The 25,718-nt window shown below is 38.7% G+C and overlaps 1 long non-coding RNA gene across 1 annotated transcript; it reads left to right on the top strand.

Annotated features, from left to right (window-relative positions):
• The first annotated feature begins 11,437 nt into the window (after positions 1–11,437).
• On the top strand, positions 11,438–12,763 carry LOC311051320. Its single transcript, XR_014601402.1, has 3 exons — positions 11,438–11,550; positions 12,348–12,439; positions 12,663–12,763. It is a non-coding gene; the product is annotated as an uncharacterized lncRNA (long non-coding RNA).
• The last annotated feature ends 12,955 nt before the right edge of the window (positions 12,764–25,718 follow it).

The raw sequence follows: 25,718 nt of genomic DNA, 5'->3' as shown, positions 1-25,718 counted from the left end.
TTCATCATCTACAGTAAATGTATCGTTCTGCTTGCTTATGAAACAGGACAGAGGATTCTTTAAAGGTTTGTCAACATTACTTGATCATTTATTATGTAAATATGTTCAATATGTATGTGTGGGGAAGGGGGGAGACCAGGGATAAAAATAAATAACCAAAACCATTGATGTATTGACCAGAGGGGAAGATCCCACCAGCAAATCACAACCTGCTTCTAAGGGATGGGAGCATATTGACAAACTCCTCTGAAATGTTGTATTTTTTTAACTAAAAGAATGTTTTATTCTTTGACAGCATTTATAGTATAGATTTACAGCACACCAAGGTATGGAATAGTCTAACCCCATCCCTCAAAAAATGCAGTTCGCTGGGCCCATTCAAAACAGCCCTAAAAACTCATCTTTCTGGAGGTCAAAAGTGGAGCTAGTATCAGTTTCCCTGTCGACAGACGACCCCCCCCTCCCCTTTTTTGTATATATTTTTTATTTTTCATGCTTTTTTCTGTACATTGTGGTATTTTTTCTCTGTATTTTTATGTTGATTTTTGAACTGTTTGGTTGCTACTATAAATGTCTATGAAATTAATTCAAGGACCCCAACGGAAACAAGTCCGCAAGGACTTTTTTGGTCGGTCCTTTTAGACAAAAGTATTATAAATGTAACTGTGTTGTTTTACATTCTTTTGCCTATTAAATGTCAATCAATCAATCAATTTATAGAAGATGCGTGTAAATATATTGCTTTGCTTTGATATATATATCTGTTATGAAAGCAAATTATGAAAGAAATTAAGTTAGTAATTATTGGTTAAACTTGTGACTTCAGGAAGATGTCTTTAACATTATGTTGTGCTTGTGTAATAACCCCAGTTCTTTGGTTTCATTCAGCTGCAGTAATATCCTAACTGTTAAAAACTCTGTCTGAGCGTGTACTAGTGGATCCAACCCATTTGGGCCGCTTTACTGAGAGTGTAGAAACACTCTCCAATTTAAATTGACACTGAGAATTTTAAGGTGAAGACAGTGTCATATAATGAATGTACAGACAGATAGAGTTTTCATTAAATGAGCTTTGTTGAACTGGACTCACCGTTTTAATCCTTTTGCTTTTAGGATCATGGTCATTCATTTTGAACTTGCTCTTTCACATACACACACATTGAATCACCACTGTAACTTGAAGACATTTTAGCTCTTAATTAAATTTCCAGAACTCCAACAATGTTTATAATACATACACAACACATACTACACTTTAAACTGTTCTGCAAATCCTCCTTTTACTCAGAACCCAATTGTATACTGATGGGATTAATGGTTTTGGAGATATTAGGACAGATTGAAAATAACTATATTTGACATTTAAACAACTTGTACATTTAGATTGTTTAATCTACTTTGGAAACTGCAATGTGGAAGAAGAATCCCACTGATTATTAAGATAATGTTTTACATTATTAGAAGGTTAAACATATAGAAATTTGTATCAGGTGCTCCATGAATGGAACAATATATGCAAGATAAAATGATGAAGTTTATGATGTTTTTTCAACATAACCATTGTTCTGGCGTCTGGGGAGGTCTGTGTGACTAGAACCACTCGTAGTTTTATTAAGTAATAAATAAAAACAAGAAAGAAAAAATGATTCAGTTTGCAAACTCGAACATGACTCACACTGACCATCCATTTGCTTATAGTTGCAAAGAGGACTGACGTTGTCATAGAATTGCAGTTTGTGCTGCATGGTGTACAGAGGCTAGTGGTGATGACTCTTTAGTCCTTTTATCTAAAGAATGAATAATTGATAAGCTTCCTCCAGCATACCTTATTTAATCATCAAAAAACTCACTTTCACATCATGGCTGGCATGAATGGTAAATATTTTTAGCAATTTAAAAAGAAACGAGAGACAGAGAGACAGTGGGGTTTCCATTGTACTCTAATAAAAAAGTGTACATTGTATTATTACCATCATATACTGTATACCCAGTGGTAGAAAAAGTACCCAAATTCTTTACTTAAGTAAAAGTACCAATACTGCAATATAGAAATACTCTGTTGGTGGTTAATGTATGTTTCATATCATAATTTATATCTGAAAAGTAACTAGTAACTAAAGTTTTCAAATAATTGTAGTGGAGTAAAAGTAGAAGTAAAAGTACAGAAAATGGGAAGTACTCCATTACAGTAAAAAACAAAATCTTCAAAATGTATTTAAGTACAGTACTTGAGTAAATGTACTTAGTTACTTTACATCACTGTGTAGAGTATACCCCCACTTTCAGTTTGTAGTGGAGGTGGGAGTGTCTTCCTGCTGAATCACGGAGCAGGTGACACCAGCGTCTTCTGAATGGTCACAGTTGTGATCATCCCTGGATACATGGGAACACTCCTCAAGTGAGGCCTCTTCACCGCTACACTTGAGATTGTCCATGAGGATGGTTCCTGTGCCCGGGCCAAAGCTGGCCTCTTGCCAGGCGTCTGTAGCCTCTCCACAGCCCACTTTGCGACATACGACCTCTGCATCTGGGAGGTCCCAGGCGTCATCGCACACCGTTCCCCATTCGTTCCCAGAGAGGATCTCCACCCGGCCCTCACAGGGATGCTGGCCACCCACTAGTCTCACTGATCCTATACGCACATTTAGAAACAACAGATATTTACGTTCACTTATGGTGCAACTCAATGAATACTGTACGTCTTAGTTTCTATTTTTATTTTGAGATCTGCCTTTAATTCAATGAAAACATTCTTTTGAAAAAACTTTTTGAACTTGGGGTTAACAGCAGTGTTGATTTTGACAGGACATTTTAATTTAGTTTTAGTCATAGTCTTTTGAATAAAATTCCATTTAGTTTCAGTCATATTTTAGTCATCTGAAATGTTTTAGTTTTTGTCTAGTTTCAGTCAACAAAATATAAGATTATAGTCGACTAAATCTACAGTTGATGATTAATGGATGATTAATGATTTTACACTCGGTTGCATGCTGAAAATAGCGGATCTACAAGCTCACAACGCGTCGCAGGGCGACGCGTTGTGAGCTTGTGTTAGAATGCTCGACTTGCGGTTGGAGTTCGTACAGAGGCCTTGATAGGGTGCAACCAAAACGGTGTATTTATTTTGATTGTTCACCGACAATACAAACAATACACGAACACAGGAAGCTCTCCACACAGGTGACATGGTGGTGTCCAGCTCTCAACCTACAACCAACTGAGTGTGTTTGTGGCTGGCAGCCTTTTATACTCAGCTGGAGGCAATTAGTTTGGACTCAACCATGTCAAGGGGTAGATTACTGAATAATACATACATAAATGACATCCACTAAAACTCCATGAACTACACCAATGATTCTCATACTACATTACACAACAATATCCATAGCAATTCCAACTACACATTACAACCCCCCCTCTGCCCTTCTGACTTGGTCCAGCCCAATTACTCTGGCCACATAAACAACTTACAGGGACATGTTAAGCTTTCATGAATCACCCATCATTCCCTATATTGCACTACTCAAACATATTGCTCTTGGTCTCTTATCACACTCATACCCATTACACATTGCACTTGCCCTTCATGATTATAATTCAATAAATACTTAAAATCATTGTGCAAAATACAACTGTGCAAAACATCAGTAACAGAGAACCTCTCTCTGTTACAGCTTGTAGATCTGCTATTTTCAGCATGCACACCCTAGCGCAACCAACCATAAAATGACTTGTCTTTTAGTTCTACTGGATCTCTTCTCCACTAGTCTCTCTCTAACATTTTTGTCTAGTTTTTATTTGTTGACGAAATTGTCAATATATTTAGTCTTAGTTTTAGCCATCATAGCTTAGTTTTTATTTAGTTTTTATTTAGTTTTAAGCAGTGAAAAAAGGTAGTCAACGAACATTTTTCGTCATAGTTTTAGTCGATGAAATCAACACTGGTTAACAGTGGCCTCGTTCTTTGGATAATAGACCCTCTCCAACCGACCACGTCAAATCTGTCGTGGTTGGTAATCAGACATATTATGTCTGATTAACCTACATTACATTACGTTACATTACATTACAGTCATTTAGCAGACGCTTTTATCCAAAGTACAGGAGTCCCGCACGGATGCGTTCTCTCCCCTGTATTGTTGTCTTTGTACACAGATGAGATCATGATCTAGAAATAATGCTATAGTTTCTACAAGAAAGCTGTTGGACCTTTATTGAAGGGACCAAAATTGACAGTTAATTATCATTGAAGGTTCAAGGCCTACCATCAATGATTGGTGGTGTGGTGGGAATCCTCTCTGTTGTTCCAAAGTCATCGTCACTGGTGCCTTGGAAGGCTAGAGGAAGCAGACGGAGATAATCATAAATTAAACTCTGAAAATATAATATACAAAAGCATGAGTAAAGCTGTCTCTCCCATCGTTCCTCTAGTGATCAAAACAGTAATCCATTTACTATGTCTTTGTAGAGCCATCATGTTGTGTCCTCCGATTAGGGAAAAAAACGAAACAATTATGATAATTGATTGAAAGTTCTGCCCATTATATAATGGAATAACTTTTTTCAACCTTGAAGTAATTATGTGCTATAAATGAATTCTTCATTATCTCCACCAAGCCAAAAGGCAGGCAGAGATTATGTTTATGTTTTATGATGCCATATAGGCCACTCCTCATTTAGTTTTCTTCAAAACAAACACACTTTATGCTACTACTCCTACATATTTTGTCACAGACCTCACACAAATTGGTACACATGTCTCTGGATTAATGTGATCCACATGTATCATTCGTTTTCAGAGTTTTCATATTACATTACGATTGGCTATGATTGGCTTCCATTGACAAAAGTCATGAACGCAGTGTCATATTGTTGTCAGACATTGAGGGGCCTCTAAACAATGCTGAGCCAAAACAACTTCACATTCACCCGTAGGGCCTGCCACGAATACTACAAATGTCATTGTTTGTTGCAGAAATGTGACCCCCCCCCCCCCCCCCCACTAGACTTCACACCTAGGCCTCACCTAACCCCTGCTCATTATGCTATGGTGGGGTGGCTCAGGGTAGAGAGAGAGTATACATTTCTTTTTTTTCTTTTTTCAACCAGTAAACATGAAACCAAAACGTATATAATACCCAACGGGGTTACACAACGATGACCGTCAGCTCCTCAGACTGCAGCCCCACCCTGAGTCTCGCCCTACCTATGGGGTTATATGATACTATCAGTACTATTAACAGTGCTATGCAATTAGGCTATAATACTTGTATAATTTGTGACACACCTGTCACAAATTTATACACAATAGTTAAAGGGATAGTTCACCCAAAAAAACATTGATTAGTCACCCCATGGAGACTTGAATTCATGGATATTCTATTGTTTTTTTCGTATTCCTAAGCCAATAATTTGATGACCAGCGGACCGGTAGGCAGCGGTTCCGGTAGGAGACACAGAGGGGAGACTCTTTGTGTCTCCTACCGGAACCGCTGCCGGTCCATGAATTCCAGTCACCATGGGGTGACTAATTGATAGAAAGAAAGTCATTTTGGGGGTGAACTATAAAGTCTGTCATTTGCACTCAACAATTTGAAGGTCATTGTACTCAAGACAATCCCAATTAAGGTCCCACACCTAATCCCAAAACCTGTGGAGCCTACCTATCTTTTTAACGGAGAACCCTAGTGACCTAATCATACAAATTATGCACAATATCGTATAATTTGTGGCAGGTGCTGTGTCTTTACCAGCACTGACATCTAACACTTTTGTTCTTTTGCATTTGTCCTTCCTGAGGTTAAATTTGTCTTTGTTAAATGTGGGCCTGTAAACCTCTTTGAGACTGTAACAGTGATTAAGGCCAATACAAATACACTTGACTTTAGTTCACTGATAAATGACATTGATTAGATCAAATCACTGGGGAATTGTACTGTAGGTCAAGGAATGAACAGCAGCAAAAGATACACATATGTATAGCCTCGTTTATCTTCTTTGTAATGTTGCTGTCAAATATTTATGCAAGTTCTTTGGGCTCGATTCCACAAAATGGAACAAAGTCTGAATAGCAAATTCAAATAGTAAGTTCTACATCAAAGGGGGGGGGGGGGGATCAAATGCTGATAGAACGTACAGTGGCTCACAATGGCAGAACAAAGCACGTTCATTTTGTAATTTTTCATGTTAAAGTCAAAACTTAGAATTATCCTCAGATTATTATAAACAACATATATATAATAAAAAATTGGGAAAATGATGGCAGCAATAATTATATCCTGTATCACTTAAAGGCTATATTAAAAAAAAATCAAATAAGAGTGCAACTGAGCAGGCCATCCTAGTAACAAAAGAAAGTTGTATTTGCTCCGTTTTAGCCGTGTGTAGAAACATCAGAGAATATGTCTTTTCTTACCTTTAAGCTGCAGGACGAGCATGAGAGATATCCCACACAGCTGCTTGTGGAGGGCCATGTTTGTGTCTTCATTTCACTGACCTGATCAGCATTGTTAAATAGTTTTGTCCTAAACTCCTCCCATATAGTGGCACCTGACATCAAACTGTTTTGACATGTCACTGGTTTCCTCATTGCTCTCTCATCCGGCCTGCACATGCACATGCACATGCACATGCACATGCACATGCACATGCACACGCACACGCACACGCACACGCACACGCACACGCACACACACACACACACACACACACACACCCTTCCCTTCCTTCAGGTAAGTAAAATAAAACCCTTTACAGTAACAGGTAGGTAAGATAAAACTTTACAGATAAATAAAAGGTGAGTATACATTTCTTTGTTTTTCTTTTTTCAACCAGTAAACATGAAACCAAAACGTATATAATACCCAACGGGGTTACACAACGATGTCCGTCAGCTCCTCAGACTGCGGCCCCACCCTGAGTCTCTCCCTACCTCGGGTTCTAACGAGTACTACTTTTGGCACTTTAAGTACATTTTGATACCAATACTCTTGTAGCTTTTACTCAAGTAAATTTTGAATTCCGGACTTTTACTTAGTAACAGACATTGCAGTATTGATACTTTTACTTAAGTAAAAAAATGCAGTACTTTTTCCACCACTGTTAATTTCAACACCTCCCTCCCTCGTCCGGGGCGGAGGTGGCCTTCCTGTCATCATGACACACTCAACAATCTGAAGGTCATCGTACTCAAGACGATCCCAGTTAAGTGTGCACGTCTAATGCCAAAGCATGTGGTGTTTGTTTTAAAACATATAGTCATTACTCAAGAGGCGGCCGTTTGTAGCTATACAGTTGTTTGTGACCATTCATAACCTTGTATTTTACAGCATGCTTTTTCTAACACACTATTATTAAACACAAAAATAAGTCAACCGTTCTGTGTAGGAAGAGAGGAGAGAAAACATTCTCACGGTTTTAACCTTGACTTACCTGTTAGTTGTTGACGGGGTTACTAGTATGTCTAAACCGTAGATGACTATTAATGTAGATGTGTCATGTGTGATGCTGTGGTATTTACAGTGCGTTACTTTGTGCCGTGCTGCCAGCTTGTACTTCTGCTATTTTTGATCTTTATCTTGAAAGTGTTCGAACAATGTTTAATCATTTTGCCTTTTTTTTTTACACAAATCTTCTCTTATGGGGGTCCCTGGCACAAAACATTTTCAGATGGGGGTCCGCGGCCAATTACATCATTTTGGGGGTACTACCTTGGCACAAAAAATAACTACTGGTTTAGAAGGCATTTGTAGAATGGGCCTCAGGTCTTAATGGGTTAAGGAGTTGATGGTTATCAGTATGTCTAGATGACGTTCATGTAAATGTGTGATGTGGTATTTCTAAATGTATCTAACTGCCATGGATGTCTAAATATGACACTAGGGTGAATTCACACTGACCCTCACACGTACGTCACTTGACCAAGTGGCCGTGTTTAAGGAGCTGACATCTATTGACTAGACAGACACGCTTTGGAGACGGGTGAGTACAGTACGTCTGAATTACTTCATTTTAACTTAGTAACAATGATACTTTATATATTCACTGAGGTGATTGTATCTTATACTGATACATTCACACTATTTAAAGGTTAGTTAAGAAGTGGTCCAAATAAAACTAAAAAATATTTAATAAATCCATGTGATATTATATCACTAACACAGCATAAATATGAAAATGTAACATTAACATTGTTGAGAGTCAGTAAAGACATAGATTTATTGACAGCCTATTGTAGAACAGAGAGTACAGTACATGTGTTGGTTGTGAAGTGTGTCTTTCATTGCAGTTACTTGATGCTGGGGTCAGTTTTCACCTCAAGATACCATGAGGTTTCTAAAGACAATCAGTGTGATCCTGGACATTCTGATCTTGGTACCTGGTAAGGACAGTTTATAATGGTTTCATCATGTTGAGTCACAATCTACTTGATAGATAGAATGTGGCCAGAAAACCTAAATATAACATAACATTTTTGTTGACAGCTATTTATGTTTTGTCTCTTACAGGTGTTTGTAGTTGGTGGTATGGAGTGACCTTCACCAATCGATCTCCATGTGTCACGAGAGGCTCATCAGTAGATATAGGTTGTTCATATGACTACCCGGTGTGGGACACTGTCACTGATACATTCTGGTACTCCCAGGACCCTAAAACTAAAGCCACTGAACAACTGCAATATCAAGGTCGTATTCAATACATTGGTAATAAACAAAAGGCATGTACCCTGAGGATCAATAACATACAAGACAGTGATGAGAGAGATTATTACTTCAGGTTTGTGACAACAGGTGATAAGTGGACCAGTAAACAACCAGTATCTTTGTCTGTAACAGGTAAACAAGAGTAGTTTTTTAACCTTTCATGTAATCAAAGTCAAATCTTTCCTGACAATCTCACCAACTGACGTCCATCTTGTTTTTATTCTTCTGATCAGAACTGTCTGTACAGGTGACTCCTTCCACTGTGTCAGAGGAGACATGGGTGACACTCACCTGTAAAACATCTTGTAAACCAAGACCCAACATTGTCTGGTTTAAAGATGGACAACGAGTATCCAACCGAGTATTCCAGGCTAAAATAAAGGATGCTGGGAGTTACCAGTGTGCTGTTAAAGGACAAGAGACATGGAAGTCTGAAGCTGTGGTGTTGGATGTGCAGTGTGAGTTTATATGAGTTTATGTGACGTTTATCTCTCTGCTTGTTTGAGTCTTTTTCTCTCCGTTTCATTCTGTCTTAAATGCATTCAATTAACCACATTTAAAGAAGAATCATATGAAATTAAAAACGCAATGACAGGATGACTGAGCCCCCTCCTCGTATCGTTATCCACATCAGGATGCACAGTATCCACCTTGCTATTTCTGCAGAGCAACATGATTCCAAACGTAGAATTATATAGTTTGTAAAAGTATAACTTCCAGACAATTGTTGATATGACTATATTCATGTTGCCAGTATGGGTGTCGATTATAACTTTAAGTAATATTGACACCTAAATGTGTTCAGAACATGACTCATATCAAACGTGAAATTTGATTTGACCTTACATTGTTGTTGCAAAGTATTTGTGGAAAAAAAAGCGTGGACTGTAGATGTGATTGAATGTAGTTCATTGATCCCAAATGCCCATGGAAAAAGGCAACACAAATAATTTACCAACAAAGTATTCCCTGTTTCATGGTGAAATGTGGAAAATCAACACGTTACCAATCACCATGGTGGCTGGTGCGTGCGATAAAAGCGTATTTACTTTAATTTAATTTAGATCAAATTAAATGGCATTATTTACTTTATCATTTTGACAGCTGAAAGCCTGTGTAATAGTGTAAACCACATTATTCAAAAACATTAATTATTGTCATTGTTCTTACCAAGAAAATCTAATATTGTAACCTATATTTTGTAAACACAGCAAATATTCCTCCACAGACCCTCCAGAAATACCGTCAATATCAGTGAATCCACCAGGAGAAGTAGTTGAGGGCAGTAAAGTGACTCTGACCTGCAGCAGTGATGCCAACCCACAAGTAGACAACTACACCTGGTACAGAGACAGAGGAAGCAGCTTTATCTCCACTGGTCCTCAGCTGGTAAAGGACAATGTGTCTCCTGCAGACTCTGGACAGTACACCTGTCAGGGGACAAACAAACATGGATCCCAAACGTCTCCACCTCATTCCATTGATGTTCTTTGTGAGTAAATAAATGAATACAAAATGTCATAGTCCAATGTAAATGTTTATTTAATATAACAATATATTGTATGATCCAGAGTCCTTTGTGTTTCTGATCTTTACAATTTTTAACCTGACAACTATCCACTAAAGTGCATAAAATAATTTTAGATGCACTCATATATAACCATACTTTTTTTTAAATATAAACTGTCCTTACCATCTCTATTGATGATTAATGTGAGTATGGTCAGGTTACTCTAAACTATGAATTGCGAAGGAAGAATACCTGAAATTGATTACCTTTTGTCAAGTGTTGTCCAAAGGAGTTTGAAATAATTAGGGCAAAGTTGGTGTAATATTAGACACCACACACAGTATTAATCAAGAAAAACTTTAGAAAACAACAATCAGAAATGCACATTTTAACATCTCTCCTCATTTTGATTGTGTTTCTCCAAAGCCAACAAAGTTGCCCTAATATCTGGAGTTGCAGTTTCACTGTTTGTGCTGATTCTGGTCTTTGCCATTGTTTTTTGGGTCAGGTGAGTGTGAGTGTGTGTGTGTGTGTGTGTGTGTGTGTGTGTGTGTGTGTGTGTGTGTGTGTGTGTGTGTGTGTGTGTGTGTGTGCGTGCGCGTGTGCGTGTGCGTGTGCGTGCGTGCGTGTGCGTGTGTGTGTGTGTGTGTACTTGCATGTGTACGTGCGTGCAATCCCGTGCATGTACTATTTTTAATGACTTGTGAGCATTTGACAGCACATTCCATGTCAGACTAAACTAATATTATTATTATTTTGTAGATGATAAAGTTTTTTGATTTAACAGGAAGAAAAGGACAAATGTAGACCAAGAGGTATTTTATTTGTTGATCTTTCTGTCAGTTTTAATTTGAGAAGTTTCACAATATTTAGGTATCTATATTATCTCCTCTATGATTTCGACACAGAAATGAAATTGATTAAATGGAAACCAATGATTTAGCAAAAACAATATTTCTGTATCTTCAATGTTACTTAACACTATATAATATAGACATTAAGTTTCACTCAAACCATCTGATGTTTTACTTTCTGTTGTGTCCCACACACCAGCCTGCAGCTGTCCCTATGGTCAGTGGGAGGAGCTTGGCATCTGTTCCAGTGGTCAGTGGGAGGAGCTTGGCATCTGTTCCAGTGGTCAGTGGGAGGAGCTTGGCATCTGTTCCAGTGGTCAGTGGGAGGAGCTTGGCGTCTGTTCCAGTGTTCAGTGGGAGGAGCTTGGCGTCTGTTCCAGTGGTCAGTGGGAGGAGCTTGGCATCTGTTCCAGTGGTCAGTGGGAGGAGCTTGGCATCTGTCCCAGTGGTCAGTGGGAGGAGCTCAGACCCTTCAGCCCTGCAGGTGCATCAAGACTCTTCCTCTCATTGTCCTTTTGGCATTGTTTTTCAATTAAAACAGATTTTAGTATTCGAGTGAATCAATGAGTGAATAAATAAGTTAAAGCAACAAAATATCGTTGCTGTTTTTTCATCAAGGCAGTACTAAACAGACCAACAGATCAGTACAAGTTTTACCATAAAGTACTGATCGGCTTCTTCTCCCATTGCGTGCACTGGGGTTTGTTGTCTGTTGGTTGGTGCACCGGTATGATCGGTACTCCTGAAACTCGCTTAGTGAGAAAAGTGCAAAAACTAAGTACTTTTATTTTTTTTTGAATACGTAAAATGTAATTAATGAATCCAAATTAATCAGTTAGTCTCGGCCCTACTTTAAACATAAAATGCGCTCTAGGCAGCACTTTTTCTTCATAACAGACAGACAGTGAACACAGCCTTAGTTCTTTTCTCAAAACTCATCCTTTTGCAATGTCCTCACAGCATGAGAAAGGAGAAGGAAACCTTAAACTGCACTCTTCTAACAGTCATGCAAACTATGTCTCTTTTCTCTCCTCTTCTCTCCCCCCCCTATTCTCTTCTATTCTCTTTTCTTCTCTACAAACAAATAGACAGTTTCCTATAATAGCATATCTACTATCATCTGTTAGTCTATCAATGTTGATACTGTGTAGATGATAAGTTGATGGGTGATTGTCTAACAACTGCACTGTATGTAGCCGTTAGAGACAAAGCAATAAAAAGTGTATCATTCCATTTCATTACTAATTACAATTTGTCAATTATTTTTGTTGTATTGCTCAGAAAGAGGAGGATGTTGACTATTCTTCAGTGACATTCAAACCAGGGACCAGCACCCAAGCAGATCACAACAACACAGCCCTGCAGCACACACTGTAAGTTATAAAAACACACATTTATCTGATTGTGATAGCAACTGAATAACAGCTCAACAATGCATTGAGAGTCAGAAAAAGAAAAGCCCATATTTTAAATAAGACCATATAGATAAGTTGTGTTTTACAGAAGTATGTTTCCTGTGCTGCTGGAGAGCCATTAGGGTTACATGTGTAGTTCTTCTCTACATTAGTATGAATGGATGTGTATTGTTCTTCTCAGGTCTGGTGAAGCAGGAAATGAAGATGTGATCTATTCCACTGTGAAGGAAGACGTCTCTGCAATCTATTCCAATGTGGATAAAACTAAAAAGGCAAAGAAAAGTAAACCAAAGTAAAACCAAAGTATCTGTTACAAAACTGCATCTCACACTATATGCTGAACCAAATTTTTGGATGAGAGCGTCATCATCTTTATCTGTATATCATGAATATTCTGCTTGCATATGAAACATGAGCATTTTAAGTTGTGAGAATGACTGTATTAACTTTTACACTCCTAGATCTTTTATTATGTAAATATGTTGGATTTGAAATACCTGTTGTGTGTGGGGTGGGGGGGGGGGGGTGTTTATTATAGAAATATAATTGTGGATGAAAAACCAAAAGCATAGATTTTTAGAACCAGGAAGGAAATCCCCCAATAAATTGGGATGAGATCATGGACACGCTCCTCTGACATTTTCAATTTTTTAAGGAATGCTTTCTTTTTTGTAAATGTATTGCTTTGCTATGATATCCATTGGTTATGAAAGCTCAAGAAAGGAGTCAAATTATATGTAATAATTTGTTAAACTTGTGATTCAATAAGATTTATTGAAAAGTATGTTGTGCTTGTGTTAAAATCACAGTTTTTTGTTTCATTCAGCTACAGTAACATCCTAATGCTAATTTAACTGAGTTTAAAAAGGACCCATTTAGGACAGAGGAGTTGTTGCTGCTGACAAACAATAACAGGAGAGACAGGAACTCAAGCAGTATATATAGCAGGCCTCTAATTAGGAGTGAGTGAGGACAGGTGTGATTAGGGATTGAGAGTGAGTGAGAGCAGGTGAGAGGGGTGGAGCCAAGCCATGGGAATAGGCCAGGGGGAGGGTTGCTGTTACTGACTAGGTGACTCTTTTCTACAGAAACACTCTGAGATTTAAATGAACTCTGAGAATGTTACTATGTGAAGACAATGTCATATGAATGTAAAGACAGACTGAGTTTTCATTAAATGAGGATTGTTGAACTGGACTGACTGTTTTAATTCCCAGTGCAGCTATACTCAGTTTCTGGTAAATATTACCTTATGGATGGACAGGATCTCGAGATGCAGTCCGCAGTCGTGGAGTTTTGATTGAGTGATTGAATACTTTATTAGGCAGAAACGTAAACAGCACAAGGTACCGTCAGATTGACATTTGAGCTAAAAGGATAACACAAAAAAGTCCTGCGGACTTGTTTCCATTGAGGTCCTATGTATTCAATTCATCAACATAGCATAAAAATAACACTAAAATACAATATCATCAACAAATATAAAACACTATATGTACAGAGTAGTAGAAGGGAAAAAGAAAACAACTGTAGGCAGTGAATGCCATCACCTTTCTATGGTAGAAGTGAGTCTACCTCCCCTACCGCCTCCTGAGAGATGGAAGCCAGTGATCCACATGTATTAAGGGATGGTGGAAGGGCATTCCACACTTTGGTGGCAGTGCAGTAGAAAGAGAATGTACCCGTCTTTGTTCTATAGGTGGGTGGTACCAGATCGTTGTTGTCGTTCCCTCTAGTATTGTGGCTGTGGGTGTCACTAACTTTGGTGAGGTAGTTATGAGGGTATCAAGGATATTGAGGGCAAAGCTCCTTTGCCTATCTTGAAAACCAATCCCATTTTTAATTGCTAGTCTTCTACCCTGAGCCATCCCAGAGTAGCAAAATGTGTTGGAAATAGGTGGGTCTTTGGCCCCAGGCCGAGAAGTAGTCAAATCAGTCTGAGGGTATGCGGTGCAGCAGTTTGCTGGGGTAGTTGCCTGGGTGCTCCGGAGACGGGAGTCTCAGTCTGACAAAAAGGGTTAAATAACAATACCACCAACAACTGTACAAGGGACTGACAACATATTATATCAACCCCTGAAACAAACAATGAACACACAGTACCACAGAAAATCATAAAGAAAATACACACACTACTGTATATACTGTACAAACAGAGTAACTCATTTGCCAACAGTGTATTAAATGTTTTCCCCAAACCCCCCAGTGTTCAATACAATTCAACAGTTCTCCAAAATGTAATGTTCAGATACAGATCAAGCGAATGTTCACAGGCCAGCGAGCTGTCATAAACAGGACTGGAACAGATGACAAAACAGCAGGAGCGCTCCGACGGGTATAGACAACCACCATCCACGTCCCCGATCACGTCGATTACACCGCAGCATGGTCAACAAACAAACAGACTGTTTAACTGCCGTCAGACAGACACGCACGCACGCACGCAGGCGCACACACACACACACACACACACACACACACACACACACACACACACACACACACACACACACACACACACACACACACACACACACACACAAAAAGTGACTCTGTTTTTTAGTAAGTTTTATTTAAAAAAGTTAAAGATGATCATTTATATGTCCCTGTGTGTAAGATCCACTAATAAATAATCATGAAATGTTAATGAAAACAATAACATCATGGAAATATACAAATGTGGTCTTGTGTGTCTTCGTTTTCATCAGCATTAGATACATTGATGTCATTATGGCCAATCCAAAGAAATAAAAAAAGAATGAAAGAAATGGAGAAATTGTGAGATTGTTTTCGTTTGTTTGTGACCATTCATAACCTTTAACTTTACAGCATGCTTTCTTTAACACACTATCATAAAACACAAAAATAAAAGTTAACTTTTCTGTAGAGAGGGAGGAAGAGAGGAGAGAAAACATTCTCACGGTTTTAACCTTGACTTCCCTTTTAGTTTTTCAGTGTGCGTTGTTGACGTGGTTATGAGTGTGTCTAGATGACTATTAATGTAGATGTGTGATGCTGTGGTATTTCTACGTGTTATGTCTAATTACCATGGATGTCTAAATATGACACTAGGGTGAATTCACACTGAACCCTTGCACGCACGTCACTTGATCAAGTGGCCGTGTTTAAGGAGTTGATGTTTATCAGTATGTCTAGATGACGTTAATGTAAATGTGATGCTGTGGTATTTCTAAGTGTATTTAACTACCATGATGTCTAAATATGACACTAGGGTGAATTCACACTGACCCTCACACTGGCTGACATGAGAATCTATTGACTAGACAGACACGCTTTGGAGACGGTGAGTACAGTATGTCTGAATTACCTCATTGTAACTTAGTAACAATGATACTTTATATATTCACTGAGGTGATTGTATCTTATACTGATACATTCATACATTCAGAAATAGTGAAGAAGTGGTCCAAATAAAACTAAAAAATGTTTAATAAATCTATGTGATATTATATCACAAATACAGCATACACATGAAAATGTAACATTAACATTGTTGAGAGCATTAGCCATAGATCTATTGACAGCATTTATTACAGAACAGAGAGTACAGTACATTAGTTGGTTGTGAAGTGTGTCTTTCATTGCAGTTACTTGATGCTGGGGTCAGTTTTCACCTCAAGATACCATGAGGTTAAAGACAATCAGTGTGATCCTGGACATTCTGATCTTGGTACCTGGTAAGGACAGTTTGAAATGGTTTCATATTCACAGTGTGTTCAACCCTCATAGATTTACTAAATGACTTCAAACTGCAAAGTACAATACATACTGTATTCAACACATAGTTAAATGTTGTGGGTAATGTACATGTACAAATATTGAGGTAAATATGTTTACATTACATTACATTACATCTACTTTCAACTATTTGATATCATGTCATCTTATCACGATCTAGTAGATGAATGGAATGAGGCTAGAAGGTCACTTTTATCTCATGAGAAGAAAGAATAATCTGAAGATTGACATTTCTATTGACAGCTGTTTATTTTTTGTCTTTTACAGGTGTTTGTAGTGGTGAGTGGGGAGTGACCTTCACCAATCCATCTCCATGTGTCATGAGAGGATCATCAGTAGATATTGGTTGTTCATATGACTACCCAGTGGGTCACACTGTCACTACTACAATCTGGTACAAGAACAAACAAGTCTTTCTCCGTGGCTCTCCGTCTCAACCTTATGAAGGTCGTGTTCAATACATTGGTGATAAACTGAATAATTGTGCCCTGAGGATCAATAACGTTGACGACAGTGATAAGGGTGATTATTACTTCAGGTTTGAGACAACACCAAATAATGGAATGAACAGTAAACCAGTATCTTTGTATGTAACAGGTAAACAAGAGTACTTTTTTAACCTTTCATGTAATCAAAGTCAAATCTTTCCTGACAATCTCACCAACTGACGTCCATCTTGTTTTTATTCTTCTGATCAGAACTGACTGCACAGGTGACTCCTCCCACTGTGTCAGAGGGGAGACGGGTGACACTCACCTGTCAAACATCTTGTAAACCAAGACCCAACATTGTCTGGTTTAAAGATGGACAATCAACAACCTGGGTATCCAGCCCGGTATTCCAGGCCAACATAGGGGATGCTGGGAGTTACCAGTGTGCTATTGAAGGACAAGAGAGATGGAAGTCTAAAGTTGTGACGTTGGATGTGCAGTGTGAGTTTATATGAGTTCATTTCTTTCTCTCTTTGTCTGGATGTTTTTTCTCTGTGTTTCATTCTCTCATGCATTAATACAAGCTTACCATTTACACTCAGATAAGAATCATACTGCATTGATATAGCATCCACTAGTGAACAATATTCTCAGAAAGTTATATTTAGCAAGAGGGGAGATGAGTCACTTCGAGACAGACATATCACCACCATGGGCTGAGCTAGAATGCCTTGTAAACCATCAATGAAGTCTAAAAACTAGATAACATTTCACTGTAAATTCTGCTTGAATATTTTATACAGGTGAAAATGTATATCAAATTAAAATCAAGTCTACAAGCTTATGGCCTGTCCTATGATGGTGTCGCGCATCGAAAAAAGCTGATCTACAATATTTACTTGGAAATAAGACCATGGCACTCCATCTATAAAGTACTTTTAAAGAATTTCTTTATCCAACAGATGGTCCCAAGAATGTTGTTTTGTCAGTAAGTCCACCAGGAGATGTTGTCAAAGGAAGCTCAGTCACTTTGACCTGCAGCAGCAGTGGTTCAAATCCATCAATCCAGAGCTACATCCTTCTCAAAGACAACACTGAAGTGACACAGAAGAAGATAATGACCATCTCTAACATCCAACCCAGTCACAGTGGAAGATACTCCTGTCAGGCAAATAACAAGATGACCACAGTCACTTCACCTGAAGTCACTCTTCATGTTCACTGTGAGGTTTTAATTTAATTTAGATCAAATTAAATGGCATTATTTGCTCAATCCTTTTGACAGCTGAAAGCCAGTGTAATAGTGTAAACCACATTGTTCAAACACATTACTTATTGTCATTGTTCATACAAAGAAAATCAAATATTATAACTTATATTTTGTAAACTCAACAAATATTCCTCCACAGACCCTCCAGAAATGACCTCAATATCAGTGGATCCACCAGGAGAAGTAGTTGAGGGCAGTAAAGTGACTCTGACCTGCAGCAGTGATGCCAACCCACCAGTAGACAACTACACCTGGTACAGAGACAGAGGAAGCAGCTTTATCTCCACTGGTCCTCAGCTGGTAAAGGACAATGTGTCTCCTGCAGACTCTGGACAGCACACCTGTCAGGTGACCAACAAACATGGATCCCAAATGTCACCACCTCATTCCATTGATGTTCTCTGTAAGTAAATAAATAAATAACGTCATAGTCCAATGTAAATATTCATTTCTATAACAATATCTAGTATATGATATAGTATAGATCAAAAGTCATTTGTCTTTTTGATGTTTCTATAAAGATGCACCAGTGAATGTGTTGGTGGAGGTCAGTCCACCAGACAGTCCAGCAGAGGGCAGCAGTGTGAACTTGACCTGCAGCAGTGATGCTAACCCACCAATACACAACTACACCTGGTACAAGAGGACTGGGCCTCCTGGTTCCAGCTCCCTGGTCCAGGTAGGGTCAGGACAGGTGCTGGTTCTGGCCTCTCTGCAGCCCTCCCACACTGGACTGTACTTCTGTCACACCAGGAACTCACTGGGAGAAAACAACTCTACTGAGGTGCTGCTGCACATGGACACAATAGACAGTGAGTAGACAGAGGAAGATGTTGGAAGGAATGATTGTAATAACATGTACTTTACAGTCTGTAACCTGACAACTACATATACTAAAGTGTATGATGTAGTTTTAGATTTGAAATATATAAAGAACCAGAAAACCACACTTTATTAATGTTGATTGATTTCATTCTCTGATGATAATTAATGTTAAATATGGTGTCATTTTGCTGCAGGTCATCTTGTCATTCTTCGTGTTGGTATTGGAGTCAAGGTGTTGGCAGTGCTGCTGCTTCCTTTGGTTATGTGGTGGGCCTGGTGAGTTTCCTGTCATCAGAACTCTACAATGACAGTCTAAGTTCCAATACTCTATTGAACTATATCCTGTTCTTGTCAGTATTGCAACACATTAAAACTTAAAACAATTGTTTTAAAATAACATTTATTGTTTTTAAAGGAAACAAGATTCTGACATGGACAAAGAAGTGAGGAGAGCTACATTATTTAAATTTATTGCACTTATCTAAACTGATGATGAATGTTATAGATTATGATTTATTGATGATTATGAATATGATTCACTGTGTTTCAGGAGGACAGTCCAGATTATGTGAACATCAGTGGAAGTGTTGGTCGTAGACGAGGCTTCATCTCCTCTGCTGATCAGGACACCAGGGTTGTAGAAGAGGAAAGCAACGTGTAAAGAAAGACAGAAGCATGAAGACGTTCCTTTACATTTACAACCAGGTTCTTATCAGTGTCTGACACTGAGATACAGCTTGTGAAGCATAGATCAGCTAGCTTGTTAGTAGAATAGCAGAACAAATAGAAAACATGCATTGTCATAAAACTGTGTTGAAAGAGTGAGATTCCCAGAGTCATCACACCCATAGAGAAAGAGGAAGTGCATACATCTCACACACACTAGGGCCTGTAGTTCACCCACGCACGCACGCACGCACGTTGAGGAATCGGCAGAGGATTTGTGGGTGAAATAGAGAAATTAAATAATGTGGTAAAGAAGTTATGGTGGAGTTGGGAATAGAAAGGGGAGAAGCCCAGAGCTAGGGTGGATAGGTACTATAAACATTAGGAAATACAGGCTATGGATGCCTTAAGCAACATCCTTCCAAGATATTGTGTACAATTCCCTCAGCTGTCTTTTAGCTGCTCTGTTGTTTTTATTTTGTTCTCGTCTGATAAAAGAAAAAGAAAAAGGTAAATTCTCTTGAAAGTGCTGTTATAAGATTTCTACAGAGGCATTTCTTTAATAGTTCAACACATTTTGATTAAGTTTTACTTATGTATTCAAAGGATACATGCTAAGCTATTGCTAAGTGCCTGCAATAAAATCATATATACAATTTCAATTCTGACTTTGTCACTATTTATCCACATCATGGTATTTCAGTTCTATGGTGAATAATTGTAACTCCTGCTGAACAGTAAAATATTACAGTAGGTTTTACATGCTTGACATTGTGAAAGGTTGTTTCCAGCCATAAATCTACATTTCCTTGTAGTAAAAGTTTACTTACTGATGTCCTGATATGCACAACTACTATAGAGTTGTACAACAGAATGCAGGTAGTGAGAGGTCAGATGAGTCCACTTATACCAGCTTTAATATAGCCTTAAATATTTACAAGTGTGATATGTTCTGTCTAAACACTGACCCCTAGGAGGGAAACTAGCACACTAGGTGGTCTGTGCTATTGTTATTGATTATTGTATTTACTAAAAGTTAGTTTAACTAGTAAACAGTGTGCAGTAAATGCAATGTATACTGTCAGTGTGCACAGTAAACAGTTTGTATAGTTAAATTCAGTGTACCAGTACACATTTGTCCTGCAAAAGTGGTTCTGTTGTCCTGCATATGAACTGTTTTGATCTGGTCACCTTGGTGTAACACTGATACTAGATAATGTAGTAATCGCAGGAATAAAAATGTTTTTCTCACATGAGACACGTTGCTCGTTTTGTGAGCTTGTAGATTTGCTATTTTCTCTACTTCCAAAAATAAATTAAAAAAATATTTATAAGAATTGGGGATAAAAAAAAGCCTCTGTATTGGGAAATGAGTGTGCACTATGTTATGTCGTTTTTTTATATGTTGTAACTTTTGTACTGCTGATATCTTTGGGCCGGGCTCCCTTGAAAAATAAATCTCAATAATAATAATAAAGTCTGGTTTTAGCTAGAAACAAGTGAACTGGCAGTTAATACTATTAACAATGCACAGCGGCAGATTCTCAGGGTTTCTGAGACATGTGGTTGGGTGTGAGAGGTGTGAAGTGTTTTTAGGACATGACTAACACCTCTATCTCATGCACACGATGTCTGTAAATGTGAACATGCTGATAGTTTATGATGGCTTTTTGACAATTTACAATTTAGGCATTTAGCAGACGCTCTTAATCCAGAGCGATTTACTGTAAGCACTAAGCAAGGACACCACAAGATAATACATGAAATGCATAGAAATAGTAATCTAATAATAAAGTAATACATAAGTAAACAAAGAATCTGATAATAAACTAATACATAGGTAAACCAATAACCTATCATCAGCCTGTACATTGAAGCTGTACACACTATAGGATGCCAGGTCAACAATGACATGGCATCTGACTACATAACATCATCTCTATGTGGGCACTAACTGGGAGCCAATGCAGGTAGCGGAGAAGGGGGGAGACATGTGAAAATGTTGTCTGGTTGAAGAGCAAGCGTGCTGCAGCATTCTGGATCAATTGGAGAGGCTTAAGTGCACATGCCGGGAGGCCAGTAAGGAGAGAGTTACAATAGTCAAGTTTTGATATGACTGGATATGTGACTGGACTCCTGAGTGAGGAAGGGTTGACGGGTTAATCAGGGCACCTGCCCTCTCTAAAGTCTGTGCAAGGCCCTGGCATCTATTGTAGCATCAGGACATCTTGGTGGTATTGCCTCCTACCAGGTTTAGTATTTATATATAATAATCACACCATGTCAGTGTCATATTGGCAATACAGAATGAGTTTAAAATATTTATAAACACTGTTACGTGCATAGGTGCCGATCCCATGGGTCCCAAGGAGCCCGAGCACCCACAGAGAAAGCTGAGCACCCACAGAGAAAGCTGAGCACCCACAGAGAAAGCCGAGCACCCACAGAGAAAGCTGAGCACCCACAGAGAAAGCCGAGCACCCACAGAGAAAGCTGAGCACCCACATGGAATGTGCCGGTCGGATGGTGAATGTGTAAAGCTTTGTAACGTGCACAGGACGCATGATATACCCGGTCTGATACCACACGTCATTCTGAACGGATTTAAACTCTCTCTGTAATCTGTAATGTCTGATTGTGTATTCCGTGTGCCAGTTATGGTTTATCATCAGCCAATAACATTTTTAGCTTGAAATGTAGGCTACACTTATTTACTTCTGACTCTCTCTCTTCTGACAGACAGAGAGAGAAAAATAGTACTTTTATTTCCTGTCTCAAAAGGCGGTTGACGTGCGTGTTTCTCTGCTGTCTGTGGTGGGTGGGTGCACAACTGCACATATCTAGGGTAGCCTACGTCTTTGTATCAGAGGAGTGTATTGTGCAACAACCTGTTCCTGAAACGGGCACACACACACACACACACACACACACACACACACACACACACACACACACACACACACACACACACACACACACACACACACACACACACACACACACACACACACACACACACACACACTCATTTTTAGCTTGAAATGTAGGCTACACTTATTTACTTCTAACTCTCTCTCTCTCTCTCTCTCTCTCTTCCTCCCTCATTCTGTGTCGCTATCCATCTCTCTCTTTATTAAAGCCTTGTTCTCTCTCGATTTGAGATAGAGAGAGAGAGACATACATACAAACAGACAGACAGACAGACAGACAGACAGACAGAGAAAAATAGTACTTTTATTTCCTGTCTCAAAAGGCGGTTGACGTGCGTGTTTCTCTGCTGTCTGTGGTGGGTGGGTGCACAGATCTAGAGTAGCCTACGTCTTTGTATCAGAGGAGTGTATTGTGCAACAACCTGTTCCTGAAACGGGCACACATGCACGCACGCACGCACGCACGCACGCACGCACGCGCGCGCACACACACACACACACACACACACACACACACACACACACACACACACACACACAAGCAACTACAAGGAGGGGCACAGACGTGAAAAATAATTATTATCATTTTATGTTTGTCAGTGATATTTCAAGAGGTAACAGGCTGGTCACATGTCCTGTTGTCCTGTTGATCCTACACTGTTTCTACGTGGATCCTGAGAGATCCACATCAGTTCTCCTTACTCTCCTTTAAGTAGTTGTCTCTGGGTTAGAGTGGGGTAGAGATCCAATCCTTTTGCCATCGCATCAGCAACACCTTGTACTTTATAAAGTAAAGCATGCTTTCTTTAACACATTATTCATACGGAGAACATTGAACTAAAAGCCATCATAGTTACTAGTTAACAGTAACACAAACATTCAGTACTCTAAATGTGTACAAGTAATGTGTGAAGAGAGGGAGGAAGGAAGAGTAAACAACACATTTTAGTGGTTTTAACCTCGACTTCCTTTTTAGTTTTTAGTTTTTGCTGTGTGTTGATCTGTATCAGTATGTCTAGATGACTGTTAGTGTAGACGTACTGGACAGACAAGCTCTGGAGAAAAGTGAGTATGTCTGAATTACCTCACTGTAACTTAATAACAATGATACTTTATATATTCACTGACAGGATTGTATCTTATACTGATACATGTATACAGCTAAATTAAAGACTAAGATCCGTCAGGCCGTCAGGCTGCTGAACAGGCGCTGAGTCTTTATGTCAGTCCTGGTGAGCAGTGGCAACACAAGCCGTCACACTGGCTCTATGACTTTATGTATATGTTATATACTTTATTCCCTCAAATGTAATACATTGATAATCTGCTGCTAAGTGATGTCTCTTACTTGCACAAGAGACTGAGCTACTCCACCTTATTACTATTTAGTTTTTAGAGTCACACCTTACAGTACTGTATATCTCTGCTGTCGGGCAGAATCGATTTTCCAACTTTTTTTTAATCATTTTATATATATCAGTGCTATTGAACACCCTTTACGTCTGTGTGTGGGTTTTACGCATATTTAACCAATGAAAAGTATTAAAAGATGCTGACTAAACCTCCTAACTCAATTGGATCCTCAAACTGTCATTCAAACCTCCTAACTCTATCTTGTGGAGTTAGGTGGTTTGTCCCCATTGATTAGAATGACGAAATCAGACGGAAAAAATACATATCTCCACATTAATGGTCAAAAACCTCCAAACTCCCCTTGAGCTGTATTTGGGTAAAGTGATGATAATATAAGGACACATTCAAGTATCCGACAATGTATAAAGTCACCATACCGACAGTGTTGTTCTAAAAACATGTCCTGAAAATGTGATATTTTGGACCTACAGCTGTAGCTGGTTTCTGCCCAACAGAGATATGTTGATATATTGCTTGGTTATTTGACATTTACTTTACCATTTCATTAGCGTTGGTGAGAGTCAGTATAGTCATAGATTTACTGACAGATTATTGCAGAATAGAGAGTACAGTACATGTGTTGGTTGTGAAGTGTGTCTTTCATTGCAGTTACTTGATGCTGGGGTCAGTTTTCCCCTCAAGATACCATGAGGTTTCTAAAGACAATCAGTGTGATCCTGGACATTCTGATCTTGGTACCTGGTAAGGACAGTCTATAATGGTTTCATATTCACAGTGTGTTCACCCTTCATAGATTTACTAAATGACTTCCAAACTGCAAAGTACAAATCAAATACTGTGTCATAGAGCTACCGCTAGTTAAATGCTGTGGGTGATGTACAGAAAAAACATATGGAAATTCTATTCTATTATCATATTGAGGAAAATACCTACTTACAACTATTTTTTGATCAGATGATCAGAATGATCTCACATGAATAAAAAAGAAAGAATAATCTGCAGATTCACCAATTTGTTGACAGCTGTTACATTTTTGTATTTTACAGGTGTTTGTAGTGGTCAGTGGAGAGTGAACTTCACCAATCCATCTCCATGTGTCATGAGAGGTTCATCAGTAGATCTAGGTTGTTCATATGAATACCCAGTGGGTCACACTGTCACTGTTACATCCTGGTTCTCCCACTCAGGGAAAACTGCAGTTCATCTCTCTGATCAACCTTCATATCAAGGTCGTATTCAATACATTGGTAATAAACTCCACGATTGTACCCTGAGGATCAATAACATACAAGGCAGTGATGAGAAAGATTATTACTTCAGGTTTTGGACAACAGGTGATAGCATGTCCAGTCAACCAGTATCTTTGTCTGTAACAGGTAAACAAGAGTACTTTTAACCTTTCATGTAATCAAAGTCAAATCTTTCCTGACAATCTCACCAACTGACGTCCATCTTGTTTTTATTCTTCTGATCAGAACTGTCTGTACAGGTGACTCCTCCCACTGTGTCAGAGGGGACATGGGTGACACTCACCTGTCAAACATCTTGTAAACCAAGACCCAACATTGTCTGGTTTAAAGATGGACAACGAGTATCCAACCCAGGATTCCAGGCCACAACAGAGGATGCTGGGAGTTACCAGTGTGCTGTTGAAGGACAAGAGACATGGAAGTCTGAAGCTGTGATGTTGGATGTGCAGTGTGAGTTTATATGAGTTCATGTGAGCTCTTTATGTCTCTTCGTCTAAATCATTTTTCATTAATTTAATTATTTTTAATAAAGATTAATAATTAATAATAATTATTATAATTATAAAAACAACAGGTCGCATCGCGACGTGTTGTAATCTTGTAGATCGGCTATTTTCAAAAAGCCAAAGTTTAAATATGGCTGAAGTGGTTAATGTATGTTTTGTAATAATAATCAAAATCCACAAAGTAACGAACTAAAGTTTTCAAATACTTGTAGTGGAGTAAAAGTAA

Source organism: Gymnoscopelus microlampas (genome assembly GCF_963454915.1).
Source record: "Gymnoscopelus microlampas genome assembly, chromosome: 9".
Classification (NCBI taxonomy): domain Eukaryota; kingdom Metazoa; phylum Chordata; class Actinopteri; order Myctophiformes; family Myctophidae; genus Gymnoscopelus; species Gymnoscopelus microlampas.
The sequence above is the reverse complement of the archived record's forward strand: the minus strand, read 5'-3'. Positions and strand labels throughout refer to the sequence as shown.